The sequence below is a fragment of the Adiantum capillus-veneris genome, chromosome 15 (assembly GCF_014529385.1).
Source record: "Adiantum capillus-veneris isolate H3 chromosome 15, ASM1452938v2, whole genome shotgun sequence".
Lineage (NCBI taxonomy): Eukaryota > Viridiplantae > Streptophyta > Polypodiopsida > Polypodiales > Pteridaceae > Adiantum > Adiantum capillus-veneris.
The window spans coordinates 94221688-94240118 of record NC_140945.1 but is presented as its reverse complement, the minus strand read 5'-3'; the positions used below and the strand labels follow the sequence as shown (position 1 = coordinate 94240118).

The window sequence follows — 18431 nt, the reverse complement described above, 5'->3', positions numbered from 1 at the left end:
TGTCAGAGCGATGATCAATAATGGTTTTACTCCCTAAGGGGTGTACCTTACCAGTCACCAAATCCACTCTAAGGACAGAGTCTTGGAATTGCAAATAGACATGATTTTTAGACCAATCGTGAACCATTTGTGCTTCCCTCATGAATGGTCGTCCTAAAATCATTTCATATGACATAAGGTGTTTAGAGAAATCCATTACAATGAACGTATGTCGTACCTTGTATCCTAGAACTTTGATCTTAAGATCCTTGAGCATCCCCATAGGTTTGGCTATGGTACCATTTGCCATCTTTACCACAATGTTAGTAACACTGAGGCGGGGTTTTCCCATGGATTCCCAACAATCTTTTGTAACGATGCTAACTCCCGCACCACCATCAAGAATTCCCTTTATAGTTAATCCCTTGGTAGTGATGGGTAGGGTCGCATTAGACTCGTCGCCTTCAAAATACTGCCCTAATTCGTTAATGGGTACCTCGATCACAGACTCGTGTCCATCTAAGTCAAGTGATTGCACATGATTTTCCTCATCAATCATAATCGAGTCAGGCCTATTTGGTTGCGCAAACTGCGGTAATCCCGTTCGTAGCTCTCCGTTAAGGAATGCTCGAAGTGCAAGGAATAACTCAGGATCTCCATACAGCTTTGCTATGATCGTGGTTCGGACCTCAGAAGACATGAAGTCCACTAGTTTGGCAACATTCATTGGCGTTTTGCAGGGTGTAGGTCCTTGACTAGGAACTGGTGAGGATGGAATCTCATATTCCTCAATGGGATCAGGTATTCCTTCGTTAAACATCCTTTCCAACAAGAAGGGTGTATGCTCACTTTCTGATGTCCTGTCCTCACTCCCTTCTTGGATGATACTAGATATGGCTAACGGTCTATGGTTCATGTGGGGTGGATGAACTTGCGTGGGAAACACTGTGTCATGAATTTTTACATGCATGGGTTCTGGTTCTAGTTTCCTTTGAGTCTCCTCCACTAAACCTCTTAGATGTTTCACCTGCTTAATCTCGTCTACTGGGTTTGGGTACGTCCCAATCTTCTTTTTACGATTCTTCCCTTTTTGCCCCTGCGGTTTATCTTGGGGGTCTTGGATTGGATTTGGAAACACTTGTGGTGTTTTCAGAGGCTCTTTATGGTTTTCTCTCATTCGGTTTTCATTTGGTTCCATGTTACGGTTTTCTTTGTCGGTCTTTCCCTTTGTGGTATTGGTTCTAGTCTCCATTGTCTCGACTGAATCTGAATCATCCTCGAGGTCATTCATATACACGGGGTCATCTCCTGTTCCTATGTTTGTTTTGGAACTTGGCTTTGAATTTTCCGTATTCTGCGACTTCTTCCTTCGTGTCTTCTTTTTCTTTGCTTGGATAACTGACGCGGTATCTCTCTCTTCGAGGATATGTCCTGGCCCTTGAAGCATGGACCGTGTAATCGCATAAGCGGGTGCGACGGGTGGTATTGGCGATGTCACACTAGCAATTTCGACCAAATTCAGGGGTGTGATTTTAGGCGCATTTGGGTTATAGGGGCATTGGGCAATCAAGTGATCTATGCCACAACGATTACATGTGAGTATTGGCATTGCAGACGTGCTCCCTTGATTCACTTGCATCTGTGCAGCATTCTTTTGCAGCCTAATAGGGCACTCCGCTACTCGATGTGGTCCACCACACTCGTAGCATTGAAGAGGTGGCCTCCTAGCCTGGGTGTTGATATTTTGACCTCTGGATGCGAGAGCAGCAGCTTGATAAACCGGCTTGACTTGTCCCCAACAATCTTCCATGTAGTATATAGGACATTCTTCCAATGTATCAAGTCCGTAGGCAATACTAGTGTCTATTTCCTCCTCACAACCATCTGCATAAGCGTTTGATGGCTCGCAACCCACTTGGTTCATAGGGGCGACTCTTGGATGCGGGGGCTGCGGTCCTAGCACAGGAGGTGGTAACGGTGTAGCTTGTACAACATTTTGAGATCTAGGGACCATGTGTTGCGGTAGTTGCTCAACAGGTGGAGTAGGCATCAATACAGGAGCTCGAGGCGCATCCGTCCAGGCTACAGGTGGTCTATTTGCCATCATACGTTTGATCATTAAACAATCCTTAGCTTGGTGACCATACCTACCACATGCGTTGCAAGTTCCATTAAATTTTACTCTAAACGTAGGGCACTCACTAGTGCTATGTGGACCTAAGCAAATGGAACACCATTGTTGCTCCCTTCTTGGATACATGTGACTATTTTGAGGGGGTCGATTATCCTTAAGAGACTCTTGGATTGCCTTGGTGAGGTCTGTCAAGAATGTCTCAAATACCTTTGGCTCATTGGCAATGGGCTTTGCAGTCATGGGTTCATACTCAATGGCTTGTGAGCTAGTGGATCTCGTGTCAGTAGACACCCTCATGCCTGCTATCATCAAGTTGTCCTCTAATTGGATTGCATTGGCAGTGACATCTTCCCAGGTTGTGATACCTCTAATCACTAGTCCATTATAGATTCCTTCATTCCTCAACCCTCGAATGAATCGATCAAGCAGTTGGTTATTGTTGAAGCGCTCATTTACAGGGCAACGAGAGTTTAAGTGCTTTAGACGACTAATGAAGTCCCTTACTGACTCTCCTTCCTTACGTTCGGCCTTCTGTAGCTGAGATGCTACACCCCAAAGCACACCTTCTCGTATGTACTCCTTTAGAAACAACCTACGAAGGGTAGGGTAGATTGTTTTCTCGTCCACCCTTAGGGTCCTATACCAATCTCCAGCCTTCCCACTTAATGTCAAGCTTAAGGCGTTGCACTTATGTAGTTCGTTGCGTTCCCCTAAGGAATCACATACTTGTTCAAACACTTCAATGTGTTTTCTAGCATCTTCGTCCCCATTGAATTTTTGCGTGAGTTTGGCAATTTGTACTGCCTTACTTCTAGGCTCTCTATCAGATGCGTGACGCATATTTTCCGCGATAGATCGACCTATGGTTTGAGCAAACGCTGCCAAGTCACCTATGTGAGGAGGCAGGGCCGGTGGAGGTACTCTTGGAATCATATGTGGGAGAGGAACGGGTACCGGTCTTGGCATATGTGTGGATGATGCAGGATATGGAACATAACCGGGCATAGGTCCACTCGGATAAGGGCTAGGGAGCGGCACTCGAGGAGCATAAGCAAGTGGTACAATTGGAGGTGTGGGGGCCATGTGTGCATAAGGGGCTAGAGGCACATATGGTCGAGGCCCCATATTAGGTACTATGACACTAGGTAGTGGCACTGCGCTAACCGTAGATGTCATCGGTACATTCTCTGTCAGGCTTATCCCTGGAGTGAGCACTGTGTTTTCCTTGATAGAGGGTTGAGCCAAGTTAGGGAAGCTAAAGTTTTCGCTCGGAGGCTCAGATTGCATAGAGACCCCAGGTGAAATGACGTAAGATGGGTCCATGGGGCTCATTAGAGGAGTCTCCATTTGTGATAGAGTAGGCTGTTGAGCCTTGCTCGTATCCAGAAATCTCATGGGGCCATTAGAGAGTATATTTACCCCTCGGTTTTGCCTTTCTGATTGAATAATGCCATGGATAACATTACAGATCATTTTCTGTTGATCTTCGATGCTCGTGGCACTAGAGGTGGATTGTACAATCTCTATCCATCCTACATGGTAGGCGTGGCCAGAGTGTAGATCCGTCAACACCTCAGTGTGGAGGTCGTATGTCCAATGATCATTAATGAACAATCCTTCTAGAGTCGACGTGTTAACGGTTTCTTGTGAGGTAGAAGCAATGTTGCTCCCCGTGGTTTTACTTGTCACCAACGGTACTCTAGAGGGAACTTCTGAAGGAGGCAGCTCAACAGGGCCTTCTTGGTAAGAAGTTGGTAGGATATCCACATGGACACTCTTTGGGGGTGTGGGGTCCACGTGCGATGTGAAAGGAGATTCCACTTCCCCACCCCCTTCGTGTGCTTCATTTGCATCAGGTTCCGAGCGAGTAGCTCTACCTAATGTTTCCATGAAACGGCTAAACATACTAGTACTAGGCTGTGGAGCTTCGGGAGGTGCATGGCCTTCTCTCTCAGTGTTTTGGGTAGGGTATGCTTCCATGATTTCTGAGTCGGAGGAGGAATCACTAGCGGCTATTTTAGGGTCTTGGGTGGTGCTACCTTGTGTCCCCGCTGAGGGTCTAGAGCTTATCGTGGATGGGTAATGGGTGTCCGTATGAACAGAGGCACTCTCAATATGCTCGTGTTCTAGCACCCGCCCAGAGCGTAAGTGCATGTGCTTTTGATACCCTAAGGTGTCAAAAAGCTGCTCTAGGAGGCCTTGTGACTAGTTTTTAGCGTGTTTTTTGTTTGTTTTTTTGCTAGATTTTTTAGAGCGTGTTGTGGAATGGGCCGTGTGATAGCTCAAAACGAGCGTATCGGTCAGAGGGTCGTGTCGTGCTTTACAGCCCTCCGTTTGGTCACTCTATGCCCTCGGAATCCCTAAAACTGTCAATTTCCAGTAGGGAACTAGGCCCAAACTAGAAAGTCTAAGGGTGCAAGTGGGAAGAGAAAGGAGGAGAGTGGAGGACTTGTCCCACATGCTCTCATTCTCTCTTGAGGGAGTAGGGTATATATATAAGAGTGAGTCTAGTATATATTATAAGACTGAGGACTGAGGCCTGGGCCTGGGCTTGGGCTTGGGCTTGGGCTTGGGAAAATGATCCCGATCCCGATCTATCTTTTATACAAACCAACCCGTACGTTTTAAGAGTCACGTTTTTTATTTTTCGAAAAATATCGCCACCCACTCGCTCGCGTTTTTTATTTCCGGAATTTTTTTCCTTTTAAATTTTTTTTTTCAAAATATTTTTTTTGATGCAGAAAACGCAGAAACTGAAAAAAATGCAGAAAAAACGAAGAAATTGCAGAAAATGCAAAAAAAACGCAGAAATTGCAGAAATTGCAGAAATTGACAGAAATGCGAAAAATTGCAGGAAGTGAAAACGCCGAACTTGAAAACGCAGAAATTGCAGAAATTGAAAAACGCAGACAATAGCAGAAATTGAAACTTGACAGCAATTGCAGAAAACGCAAAAAACAGAAACCTTCCACACACTCCTTCCCTGCCTTTCCTATGATAGAAATTGCACCACAAGGAAGCGTAAAGTGCTAACCGAGCTTAGTGTAGGGCATATCCCCGGCAGCGGCGCCAAAAATGTGCGCTCCTTGCCGCACTGTCGAAGCAAGGGACTTGCCAATACACCGTATGCGAGCCACAAACGGCTCCAAGCACACAACAAGCCTAAACTAGCAAGCTCAAGAAAACAAAGGGTGTGTCACTCACCGCTCTACGCTCGCCTTCGTGGTGGATTCCTCGCCGCGATGAAGAAGAAGCTGCAGTCGTGCCGCGCTCAACCGCTTCGCCGCCGTCGTGCCTTCGTAATGCTCGATCTCACACACACTCTCCCTCTCTCTCTCTCTCTCACACACACACACAAGGAGGTGAAGAAGAAGAAGAAGATGGAGATGGAGCAAGAGCACTCTTCAATTGCACAAATGAGAGAATGAGTAAAAATTAGGTTTAGTTGGCTTTTATAGGAGCTCACCCCATTCACACTTGGGCGCCCATGCTTAGCCAACTAACCCCTTGAATGTCCAAGTTAAAGTGCGCCTCTCATCGACGATCACTCTACCTTTCCCTATTGGTCCGACAAGCCCGGTACCTGACTCTAAATCATACATAATACGCGTCCATCGTAGGTGATGGGTGTCCGTGTGCCATGAGGGTTAACAGTGCTCCTGTCTCCGAGGCTTTATATTGGCTGTCAGGCATTGAGCCTCTGCCTCCAAGAGCTTTGCTTGCTTTTGTGCCGCATCCTCCAAGCGCGTAGGATCCTTAGCCAATTTATTTTGCAAGATCACACATGAGAAACGGCAAAAGCAGGATGGCGATTGTAGAAGCAGCAAGGAGGTCTGCTCAAGTGGTGTGTTTATCAATCTACATAGAGGTGTGCCTCCACAAGTATACACATGGGAAGCCTTTGCATCCAGCTCCCCCCCTTATTTTTCTGACTCCATCCATCTACTCGTCCTTGCCCTACCAGAGTTGAAATATTTATAACCCTAGCCTTGAAGGAAGGAAAAAACAGGACTGTGGCTTGCTTCTTTACTTCATTGCCTTCCAAGTGCCCCGTTGAGTTTTGTAGCTACATCTTGCTTGGTGGTTATGAGGATTGGGAAGTTGGGGACTATGTATTTTTCCCCTCTTCCAAAACTAACACACTACCCTCCTCAGCAAGGAGACGACGTGTAAAGAGAGAAGGTTAACTCTAGTTTGGTATCAAAACAGGACACTTGTGCGTCGTTTTTTCTAGGCATCGAATGTCATCTTTTGAGAGCGTTTTATCTATTATTCAAATGGCACACAGAGCCAATGTACACGTGACATCTTGTCTAATCGTCCCATGATCTTATTAATGCAAAGTGAGGAGTGATGCAGATCTAATTGGGAGGGCATTTTCCCTAGTTGGATGGCTAGTTTGGGAAAGTTTTTGGATAATGCTTCTGCACAAACTGTCAGTCATTGTATTTTCTGTAATGTTGCAAAACATATCAGTGCTGAATTTGTCTTGGTTTAGGGTGCATGTATAACTGCATTTTCCACTTTCAATCATCCTCATCCTTTGGCCATTCATGGACACATTCCCTCTAACCATTGCAATTTTACTCCTGTAGTGTTTTTGAAACTTTTGTCCTGTCATCCAATTGAGAACAACAGTCTTTGAAGGTCTTATGCACGAGATGCATACTTGGCTTGCATAAATTTTCTTCAGTAGCTGCAACGTGCCAAAGTTATGTATCACTAGGACACCCACACAACATTAAGTTGCTGTTATTCTGAAGTACTGGCTTCTATGATTGCTTGATTTACAAATGAGATGGTGAGCAGAGAGAGAAATTTGGCTCAAAAGATTGTTGATATTTATTTAACGGAACTCCGCAATTTACATGGTACTTGATGGTATGCTTGCTTGTCCTTCCAGAATCATACGGGACCAATATTCAATCATTGCATGCAGGAATCTTCTAACCCACCATCTTGGATCATGTCCAATCATAACTGATATTACACTCACACTTTTTTTTAGTTTTGAGGATGGCATCTGTAGTAATCTATCACAGTCACTTGCTTCAAAGGCAGTCTCTGTGTGGGATCTTTTACCAACAGCTACAAATATAGAAAACCCCCTCAAGTCGATGAATGTGAAAGCCACATGCAATCCACAAGGATACATATATTTACACAAATGTGCACTCTATGACGATCCAGAAATGCTTACTTAGGAGGCTTGAAAGATTAAAATGCAGAATCTTGTAGATTTATAGGCATGTGCATACAAGTTATGTTCATAAGCTCCATGTGCCCATGCCACTATGCACTCTGTGTGCCCATGTCTGCATGCAGATAGTAGGATCGCATACATAAATAAAATCAACGAGCGGACACCACCACTTACTTTATAGATAAGATCCTTTGCTAGAGGTGGTATCAATGGATGGGGAGGGAACTTGAGATCTACCTTGACAATTCAGGTCACTCCAAAAAGCTCAATTAGCATCAAAAAGCACCAAAATTGCTGTAGTCGTAAAACCTGTAAGACAAAGCTCCTCACAAGTACCTTTGGTACGTTTTCAGAGTTTCAAGGTGCCTCAAATGGAGCAGTTCCATATAAGAACTCATAACAAAGCACCCCCAAGCTCCAGATATCCACACCAACATCATATTCTTTGCTTTCAACTATCATCAGTCTCCCATGGCAATGACAATGATCACATTCTATGGTTGCCATGCATGTTCTGGCACAAAGCTTACCAAAAAAACAATTGCAGCACAAGGGCATATATTTAAAAGCCAATTATCAACGCTATTGACAGGTGTTCTGGCACAAGGCTTACCAAAAGAACAATTGCAGCACAAGGGAGTATATTTAAAAGAACAATTATCAAAGCTATTGATAGGTTTTTCTTCCTGAGACAAAACACCTTAGTGACAGATTACTACAGATTCCATCCTAAAAAATGAAAAAAGTGTGAGTGTAATGTCACTTATGATTTGACATGATACAAGATTGTGGGTTAGAAGATTTCCTGCATGCAATGATTGAATATTGGTCCCATATGATTCTGAAAGGACAAGCAAGCATACCATCAAGTACCATGTAAATTGTGGAGTTCCGTTAAATAAATGTCATCAATCTTTTGAGCCAAGTTTCTCTCTCTGCTCACCATCTCATTTGTAAATCAAGCAATCATGGAAGCCATTAAGGCCGTTGACACATGTTATGCTGTCATCCTCGGTGGAACTATTGTCAATGTTGTCCTAGTCAAACTTGGCTGAAATGATTGACGACGAGAACTCAAGATGACTTGCTCAGTACGTACGCAAGATGATAGAGAGAGAAAGAAGACTAACACCGGATGGGATCCTAAACCTATCTCATATACATTATACTTTATGTATTAGGAAAATTAAGTGTCCAATTACAGCCCTAGTGTTAAGTGCAATCTCATTGTCGATGTTGTGCCTTGTCAGTTGGGACCGTTGTTACTTAGGGAATTTGAGCGGCGCTATGCACAACTCACAAGGACAAAAAGGGCCACACTAGATGCAGAGAAGACATATATTTTCTTACAAGCTACAAGTAAAGAGTTTCAAGAAAATTTGGAGCTTCTTCTTGAAGATAAAGATGCTGAGCAAGGACTAAAGACCGACTGTAATGAGGTTGAAGGTGCTGTCTCACTGCTTGCCAAACAACAAAGAAGAAGGGACAAGATGGTAGTAAACACTACAAGTCCTTCCACCTCAACTTATGACAAAATGGTAAAGCCTACTTTTATCGCTCCTAAGTTTGATGAGTCCATGCTAGATGAGCTTGTGAAGGGAATGCGTGACTTGAAGGTGAAGCTTGCAAAGCTTGAAGAAAAAGGCCAACCATCAGGGCCACTTCCTAGGCAAAGACAACAGCCCAAAGAAGGGTTTGTTAATAGATGTATTTGGTGTGATAGTACAGACCATGTAAGAAGGGATTGTGATGATTTTAGTGATGATTTGTCAAAAGATGTTGTCTTTTTTAAGGATGGTAAAATCCACTTAAGAGAGATAGGTCTACCCTTGAGAACTAACTTTGGGAAGGGGGGAATGCAAACCTTAGTTGAAGATATGGAAACTAACCTAGCCAGCTCTTCAGTTGAGGCAGCTACTTATGGAGTAAAAATTGAGCATTTTTGTGATGAAGAGGTGATTGACCATCATGGTCAAATTTGGCTAAATGTCATGCAATTAGCTAAAAAGGGAAAGCTTACAAAAGAGATTCTACATGAAGCAGGTGATTGCATACATCTAGAAACAGGATGGAATGATCCAGTGGACTCATTGTCAGTGCATGCCTACATTACAAAATGCCAACAAAATGAGGCAATTGTAGAAGAGAAGCGCAGACGTGAGAATGCTAATGAAAGACCATCAAAAAGAGCTTCTACAAGTGGGGGAAGAAGCGACTCAATGCCTTCTCAAACACCCTCAACACAAGGAGCATCTCCACCTGAAGTACTCATGGAGGAGTCTACAACAGGAAAGAAGAAAGATCCAACAAAAGGTAAGACAAAAGGCCCAACTTATAAACTACAATCTGATATTGAGGTTGCTAAATATTTAAAGAAAGTATTGGAGGAAAGGATCATGAATAGCAAGATTGAGTTTACTCTGGGAGAAGTTCTTGGCATTGCAAAGCGTGAATTCCATGAGGAGATCATTGACATCATTAAGAGGAAGAGGCAAACCCTTGCTGAAGTTTCTCATCCACAGGTTGAAGGGGAAACCTCAAAGACACAAGGGATGCAGCTGCAAAATAATGAGGATAATGGAGCTGTGGTAGGATGCTACCAATCTAGTGGGAGAGTGAAGCAAGTGCATTTCTCAAATGATGATGAAGAAGTTGAAGATATTCCTAGGAGCTACTATTCACGAAGTCACTGGGCAAGGGCTACTACAGAAACTTTGGTCAAGGTAGGTGACCTTGAAGAGCCATTTGTTGCCTTGATTGACCATGGTTCAGAAATAAACATAATGTCAAAGAGTCTCTACAACAAGTGCAAATGGCCGATGGACACAGATCATGGTTGGATGGTGAAAGTGGCAAACAATTCATCCGTTGAATTGTATCCAGCATGTCCAGGTGTGAAGGTGACAATAGGTGATGTAAAGATTGACCAAAACTTCTTTGTACAGGATACATCTTCATATCATCTCATCCTTGGACAACCCTACATTGTGGGAGTTCGAATGGAAACAAAGGTAATGGATGATGGTTCAACATATGCTAGGATACGTAGCAAAGATGGTAAACGAGCTGTCCAATTTCTCACAGTTTGTGTTAACCATGAAAGAAATCGTGACAACCTCAGAGAACATCCTCTACCAAAGGTGAGCAAAGAGTTTCATGATCATAGAGAAATGATGGGTTTTGGCCAAGTACCATTGTAAAGCGAGATTGCAGTGGTATAGAAAGAAAAAGGGTCTCGCCTGATCCAAAAATAGGTGAAACTTTTTCAACGGGCTCCTTGGTAACAAGGAATGGATCGGTATGTTTTACAAAACTTGAAGATTTGAAGAGATGTGAGAGGCAATATGTGCATAATGTACAAATAGGCATGAAAAAGAGTGGGTTTCTAGAGCCTACTGAAAATGTTTTGGGTTTGTGTGAACAAGTTTCTTTTGTAGATACTATGGGTGAGCTTGATGCTATAATGGGGTCTAGTTTGTATCTTGAAAATGAAGCTGTGGAAGTTTGCTCTATGGAAATGTATGAAGTAATAGAAGCCTTTAAAGAAAACCAAACAGTTGGCCCAGAAGTCCATGTTGAAACTAAATACAAGAGTGTAGCAAAGAAGGTAAAACCAGTAGCTTCACCCTTACCACCCAACAATAGGAAAAAGATTGAGCAAGCTTCTTTGCAACCAAGTTTAAGGAATCCTAAAAAGATTGGGCATACCTTCACAAAGGAGTCTTTTCAAGAGTTGCAGATTGGTTGCGAGGAGTTTCTAACACAGGAGGAGACAAAGTGCTTCAAAGAAATGCTTTCAAAGCATGGTAAGGCTTTTGCATTTGAGACACATGAGATAGGATGTGTTGATCCTTCTATTGTAGCTCCTATGGTAATTTTCAAAATACCGTATGTGCCTTGGAATCTGCGGCGTATTCCGGTTCCATAGGCTCATTTGCCAAAATTAGTAGATCTACTGAATGAGAAAATCAAAATGGGAATCTTGGAGCCTTCTTGTGCTCCATACTCAAACAGGTGGTTTCACAGTTCCAAAGAAGAATGGTTCTCTACGCTTCATCCAAGATATGCAACCAGTGAACAAGGTGACAATTAGAAATGTAGGTACAGGTCCAATTGTGGATGAGTTTGCAGAGGCATTTGCAGGAAGGGCAATCTACTCAATGGGGGATCTCTACTCAGGGTATGATCAATTTCAGTTTGCAATCGAAAGCAGAGACTCGACAACCATGAGGACACCTTTGGGTTTGGTAAGGATGTGTAGCTTGCCACAGGGAGAAACCAACTCGGTTGCACATATGATGAATGGGATGAATAAGGTCTTACGTGACTTTATTCCTCAAATCACAATGCCTTTCATTGATGATTTGTCTATCAAAGGATGTGAAGAAAGTGACAAAGATGAAGCTTTGGATCTCAAGGGATGTCGCAGGTTTGTGGTAAATCACATAAATGATTGTGATAAAATTTTGTCTAGGTTGGAAGAAGTGAATCTTACATTGTCAGGGAAAAAGTCTATGTTTGGTGTCACTGAAGTGCTCATTGTGGGGCACATGTGTGGGCCATATGGTAGGAAACCTTGTCCAACAAAGGTAGATGCCATCCAAAGAATGAAAGAAACATGCACTAGCATCACTAAGGTTAGAATGTTTCTGGGAGCATGTGTCTTCTATGTTATTTGGATTCCACATTATGCACATGTAGTTGATCCTCTTTATCAACTGCTTAGAAAGAATCAAAAGTTTAAATGGACATAAGCACATGTAAAATCCATGAAAAAGCTAAAGAAGTTGCTCCAGTCAGCAACGACTTTAAGAAAGGTAGACTATGAGTGTCAAAGGCCAGTAATTGTGATAGTAGACACCAGTCCTACAGGGATTGGATGGGCAATAGGGAAATATGACAAAGAAGGACACAGGTATGTGGTAAGATTCGGAGCAAAGGTACTAAGTGCTCGCCAAAGAAACTATCCACAGATAAAGAGAGAGTTATGGGGTATGGTTACAGCCTTGAAAATTGGGAAAGAGTACATAAGTGGTGCATGTGTGGTTGTAGAAACAGATTGTCTACCACTTTTTGGGATGATTACAAGCTGCTCAACGCCAGACATTGCTATGTTGCGGTGGATTGCCTACATTAAGTCCTTAAATCCCGAGTTTAAGCACATTGCAGGTAAAGACAATACACTGGCAGATATGCTATCAAGGGCAAGGTATGAAGAGGAGTCACAAATGATTGATGAGGGAGAAGATGTAGGTACAAAGTTCTATTCTATCTCTCATATCAAAGGTAACAATGTCTGCATGACTAATTCACTTGAATTGTTCTTGAAAGATCTTTATGAAGGTGATTGGCTTTCTATTGGAAGCTACTTGAGTACTATAACAAAACAGGATGATTGGTCTGAAGAAGAATTCAAGAGTATACGCAGGAAAGCATATGGGTACTTTTTAAGGGATGGTTACTTGTGGAAGCATCCTAAACAAAAGGGTGCTACACCACAAAGGGTCATATGTAAAAAAGAGACTCAAGTAAAGCTCATGCAAGAGTTTCATGAGAGTCTATGGGTTGGACACAGGGGTGTGTGGGCAACCTTCTCCAAGTTGAAAGAAAAATACTGGTGGAAGGGTATGTATAAAGATGTATCTCAATTTGTAGAGTCATGTGTAACTTGTCAAATGTATTCAAATGTCCGACATCGTGATGGATTGCACCCTACATATCCACTAGCCATGCACTATAAATGGGTTGTGGATCTAGTCACAATGCCTTTAGGACTCTGGCAGATGACGTACTTGGTTCTTGCACGAGAGGACCTAACTAATCAGGTTGAAGGAAGAGCATTAAGAGCTAAAACCACAGAAGCTGTGTGCAAATTCCTTCTTGATGAGGTGATTTGCCGTTATGGTTGTGTGGGAAAGATCACTGCAGACAGAGGTGAACTGGATGCCGAAGAAGCAAGGGAGTTATTTTTTAGATTAGGAATCAAGCTTTCTCTAACTACAGCTTACAACCCTGAAGGCAATGGAAAGAGTGAAAGAGGGCATCCTCCTATCATCAAAGCATTGGCCAAGGCTTGTGAAGCAAAAGTTGGTGAGTGGCCAAAATTGCTACCATATGCTTTATGGGTTGATCGTACAACAGATAGCTTAGTAACAGGCTACATTCCTGTGGAGCTAATGTATGGTCAAAAGCCAGTGATGCCAATTGAAGATACAATTCCCACATGGAATGTACTACCTTGGCAAGAGGGGCTTAGCAGGGAAGGTCTCCTAGCGCTAAGTATAAGGCAACTAGAGAGAAGACCTGGAGACATTGAAGCTGCAAAAGAACGACTCAAAAATGCAAGGTTGAAAAACAAGGAATACTTTGATAAGCGACATCGGATGAGGAGCAAAGCAATTGACAAAGGTGACTGGGTTTTGGTGTATGATAGTAGCCTTGATAACCAACACATAGTCATGCGTAAGTTTTCAAAAAGATAGTTTGGACCGTATGTTGTAAAGCATGTGCATGAAAATGCTACTTACAGCTTGTCCGAAATAGATGGTATAGAAGTAAAGATTCCCATTGTAGAAAAAAGGATCAAAATGTTTAAGAGAAGAGGAGACAATGATCCAGAAGATGTTGATGAGGAAGAAGAGCAAAACATAGGTGAAGATCAAAGTGAACATGAAGCTCCGGAATCATCCAGTGAAGAAGAAATCAAGGAAGATGTACAAGAGGGCTGATCTTACAAAGAGACAATGTGGCACATACCGAAGGATGTGCAGGTTTACAGGGGGTGGATGTCGTGCTGTGACAAGTACATAGTGGGAACTCATGCTACAAGAGTTATCTTGTAACTTTTTAGATACATAATTATATTTCCTATAATGTATATATGCATATTTAAGTATAATAATAAGCCTTCTATCTCATCCTATTATTTATCTCAAGGGTAACGTATTCTTACTTTACCATAAAAAGTACTATAGGAAAAGCGTCAATAGCTCCGCCTCTTTAACTTGGGGACAAAAGCATTGATTCTTTCTTTCTACCATCTCATTATTATCTCACACCCTATCTAGGGTAATTTCCAATCTATATATATTCTATGTATTTTTCATATTTTTCTTATATTTCTTTTTAAATAGCTACTAGGAGGGAATCAAATCCTAGTGGGACACTAGGTGGCATGATTTCAAAGATACCCTTATTTATATGCATTATTGCAAGCATGATTACAAAACTTTGTCAAGGAGCAATGTCATGCTTTCATATGGCATGAGGTGTCCTATGGAATCAAATGAAAGTCTAGGCTAAGGGGACCACATGAAGACTTTTGCTGCCAGAAATGGACACTATTTTGACGATTTTTTTACACAAGGTTCCAATCCGAATTGTAAACAATTTTAAAATGAAAATCGTAGCTAATGAGTTGAATTTTCTGCCCATATTTTTATTTTTTTATTTGTAGCCACGATTGAGGAGATATGATCAAAATACTGAACCCCAGTCTGCCCACATCATGCAGGGATAGCTCATTTCCAACTTTTCCAGTTTCTGTTCACACTGGCACTTCTCTTCTTGTGTAAACCCTTGGGGGTTCTCTTCACCTATAAAAGGGGACCTCTTCTTCCTTGAAAACAACTCAAGAATTCAAGCCATTGATGAGAGGAATTCATGAGGGAGTGAGTAGTAATGCCAAATTGTACTTAGCCATTAATATAAGCCTAAGCCTACACTTTCTCCTAGAGGAAGTCTAGCCATTCTTGCATGCTATCCTTGGAAGATCAACTCTAATCAAAGAAGGTCGTGGATTTGGCGTATCAATCAAAGTTGAATTCTCCCCTCTTCTTCTCTCTCCACCAATAATGGTGCCGAAGGGTTTGTCAAGTAAGATGTGTTCTACATTGATGTTTTCTTGATTTCTTGTTGTTTTCTTTTTCATCTCTAATCCAACACACACACACACACACACACACACACACACACACACACACACATATATATATATATATATATATATATATATATATATATATATATATATATATATATATATATATATATATATATATATATATATATATATATATATATATATATATATATATATATATATATATATGTATCTAATCTCATCTCCTTAACCAAACCTATCTCTCTCATTCTTAGTAATTCATCTTCTAGGTTCTCTTTGCTACAGGTACATCTCTCCCCGCAGTATCCTTATTGCCTACGGGGAAGAATAGGGCTTGGGTGGAAAACTTCTCATCTCTTCACTTCTCTCATATCTACATTTCTCACATACTATCCTAGATGAATAACCCACATGATGATAATTTCTATCGCTTTCACTCTATACGATCCATTAGAATTAACGTATGGATTAGCTGTAAAATACACTTTCAACAACGTATAGTGTTTCTCTTTGGCCCAGAAAGGCTCAATGAAATACTTCTATCACCGGATCCCATCATACTACCTCTCATAGACTATAACTTTTCTTTTGACGTAAGCGTAGTTATCTTGCTATGAACCAAGAGGATTTGTACACACAATTAATCCCAATCACTAGACAAAATATATATATTATGGAAGGCACAAAACTACAATTCCAAAGAACAATTCGTAGCCTATTTTGTCAGCCAAGATTGAATGCCATTAACTCATCTATTAACCCTTTCATATTACCCATGATACGATATGACCATAGCCTTGATGTTTTCATCTTTGTGTTGTTTTGACACTCTCTTTTGTGTTCTTTCTTTGTGTGTGTGAGTGCAAGAGAGAAAGAGTGGTGATTCTTTGATTGCACTTCCTTCCAAACCCTAGTCTTCATGTCATCTATGGTTTAACTCCTTCATATAGTGTTTTTTTAGTTCTCTCACAAACTCTCACAGCCACAAGCCCGGTGCTTTCCTGGCAAGGCTGCAAATTTCTCGACAACGTGCCCACATGTTATGATCTCTCCCTTTTCCTTGCCTTTTCACACAGAGCAAATACATCATAGCGTTGAAAGTTCTTTACAAAAAACAGCTTCAAGAAGCGTGTATGGAGCATCAGTTGCGGCGGAAAATTGAAATTCAAAGCGACCTTAGGCATCCCAACATCCTTCGCCTGTCTGGCTACTTCCATGATGAGGTTAGTGGGTTTGTGCACACATACACACACACACACACATTTTCGGATGCATTTTCATAAACAGAAGCTTGGTTGTTACACAGAGCCGTGTATTTCTAATCGTGGAGTATTCGGCTTGCGGAGAACTTTATAGAGAGCTCCAAATACGAAAGAGGTTTAATGAGAAGCGCACAGCAACAGTAGAGTACTAATGAGCAGCGGGCAGCAACGGTAGAGTACATATCGATCGACGACCCAGAATTTTGCCAATGGAGATCCTCCAGTGACAAACCAACACAGAAGACCGTTGGGTAGTGGTCTAAATTTGAAAAGTGGCTGCCACGTATTACACAGGCACATCTACGAGCTTGGGTACCCGAGCCAAGATGGAACATCTTAGGGTGCCTGTACAGGAGATTGAAGGAAATGGCTGTGTTGTTGCTTCTGAATCCAGACACTGGACACTCAACGATTTTGACATTGGGAAGCCCTTTGGCAGAGGCATGTTTGGCATTGTCTACCTCGCTAGAGAAAAGAATGTCTCTCTCTCTGTCTCTCTCTCTCACACACGGACAAACACAACGTGCCCGCATGTTATGATCTCTCCCTTTTCCTTTCCTTTTCACACAGAGAAAATACATCATAGTGTTGAAAGTTCTTTACAAAAAACAGCTTTAGAAAGCACGTATGGAGCATCACCTGCGGCATGAAATTGAAATTCAAAGCCACCTTAGGCATCCCAACATCCTGCGCCTCTATGGCTACTTCCCTGATGAGGTTAGTGGGTTTGTGCACACACACACACACACACACACACACAGAAATTTCCAGATGCATTTTCATAAACATAAGCTTGGTTGTTACACAGAGCCATGTATTTCTAATCGTGGAGTATGCGGTTCGCGGAGAAATTTATAAAGAGCTCCAAAGACAAAAGAGGTTTAATGAGCAGCGGGCAACAACGATAGAGTACTAATGAGCAGCTGGCAGCAACGGTAGAGTACATATCGATCGACGGCCAAGTATTTTGCCAATGGAGATCCCCTAGTGACAAACTAGCAAAGAAGACCGCTGGGTAGTGCCCTAAATTTGAAAAGTGGCTCGCGTGTATTAGACAGGCACATCCACGAGCTTGGGTACAGGAGCCAAGATGGAAGATCTTAGGGTGCCTGTAGCGGAGATCGAAGGCAATGGCGGTGCTGTTGCTTCTGAATCCAGACATTCGACTCTCAGCGATTTTGACATCCGGAAGCCCCTTGGCAGAGGCATGTTCGGCACTGTCTACCTCGCTAGAGAAAAGAAGGTCGCTCTCTCTCTCTCTCTCTCTCTCTCTCACACACACACACACACACACACACACACACACACACACACACACACACACACACACACACACACACACACACACACACACACACACACACACACACACACACACACACACACACACACACACACAACGTGCCCAGATCTTATGATCTCTCCCTTTTCCTTGCGTTTTCACACAGAGCAAATACATCATAGCATTGAAAGTTCTTTACAAAAAATAGCTTCAGGAAGCGCATATGGAGCATCAGTTGTGCGGCGGGAAATCAAAATTCAAAGCCACCTTAGGCATCCCAACATCCTTTGCCCCTATGGCTACTTCCATGATGAGGTTAGTGGGTTTGTGCACACATACACCCACACACACACACATTTTGGGATGCATTTTCATAAACACAAGCTTGGTTGTTACACAGAGCCGTGTATTTCTAATCGTGGAGTATGCGGCTCGCGGAGGACTTCATAAAGAGCTCCACAGACAAAAGAAGTTTAATGAGCTGCGGGTTGCAACGATAGAGTACCAATGAGCAACGGGCAGAAACGAAGTAGTAAATATCGATCGATGGCCGAGAATTTTGCCAATGGAGATCCCCCAGTGACAAACCAACAAAGAAGACCGTTGGGTAGTGGCCTAAATTTAAAAAGTGGCTCTCCGGTATTACACAGGCACATCCACGAGCTTGG

General features: G+C 42.4%; 2 pseudogenes; both read left to right on the top strand.

The window, feature by feature from the left end:
- The first annotated feature begins 16807 nt into the window (after window positions 1-16807).
- LOC147441094 (serine/threonine-protein kinase Aurora-1-like) lies at window positions 16808-17500 on the top strand (annotated as a pseudogene).
- A 71-nt stretch (window positions 17501-17571) lies between these two features.
- Window positions 17572-18374, top strand: LOC147441093 (serine/threonine-protein kinase Aurora-1-like; annotated as a pseudogene).
- The last annotated feature ends 57 nt before the right edge of the window (window positions 18375-18431 follow it).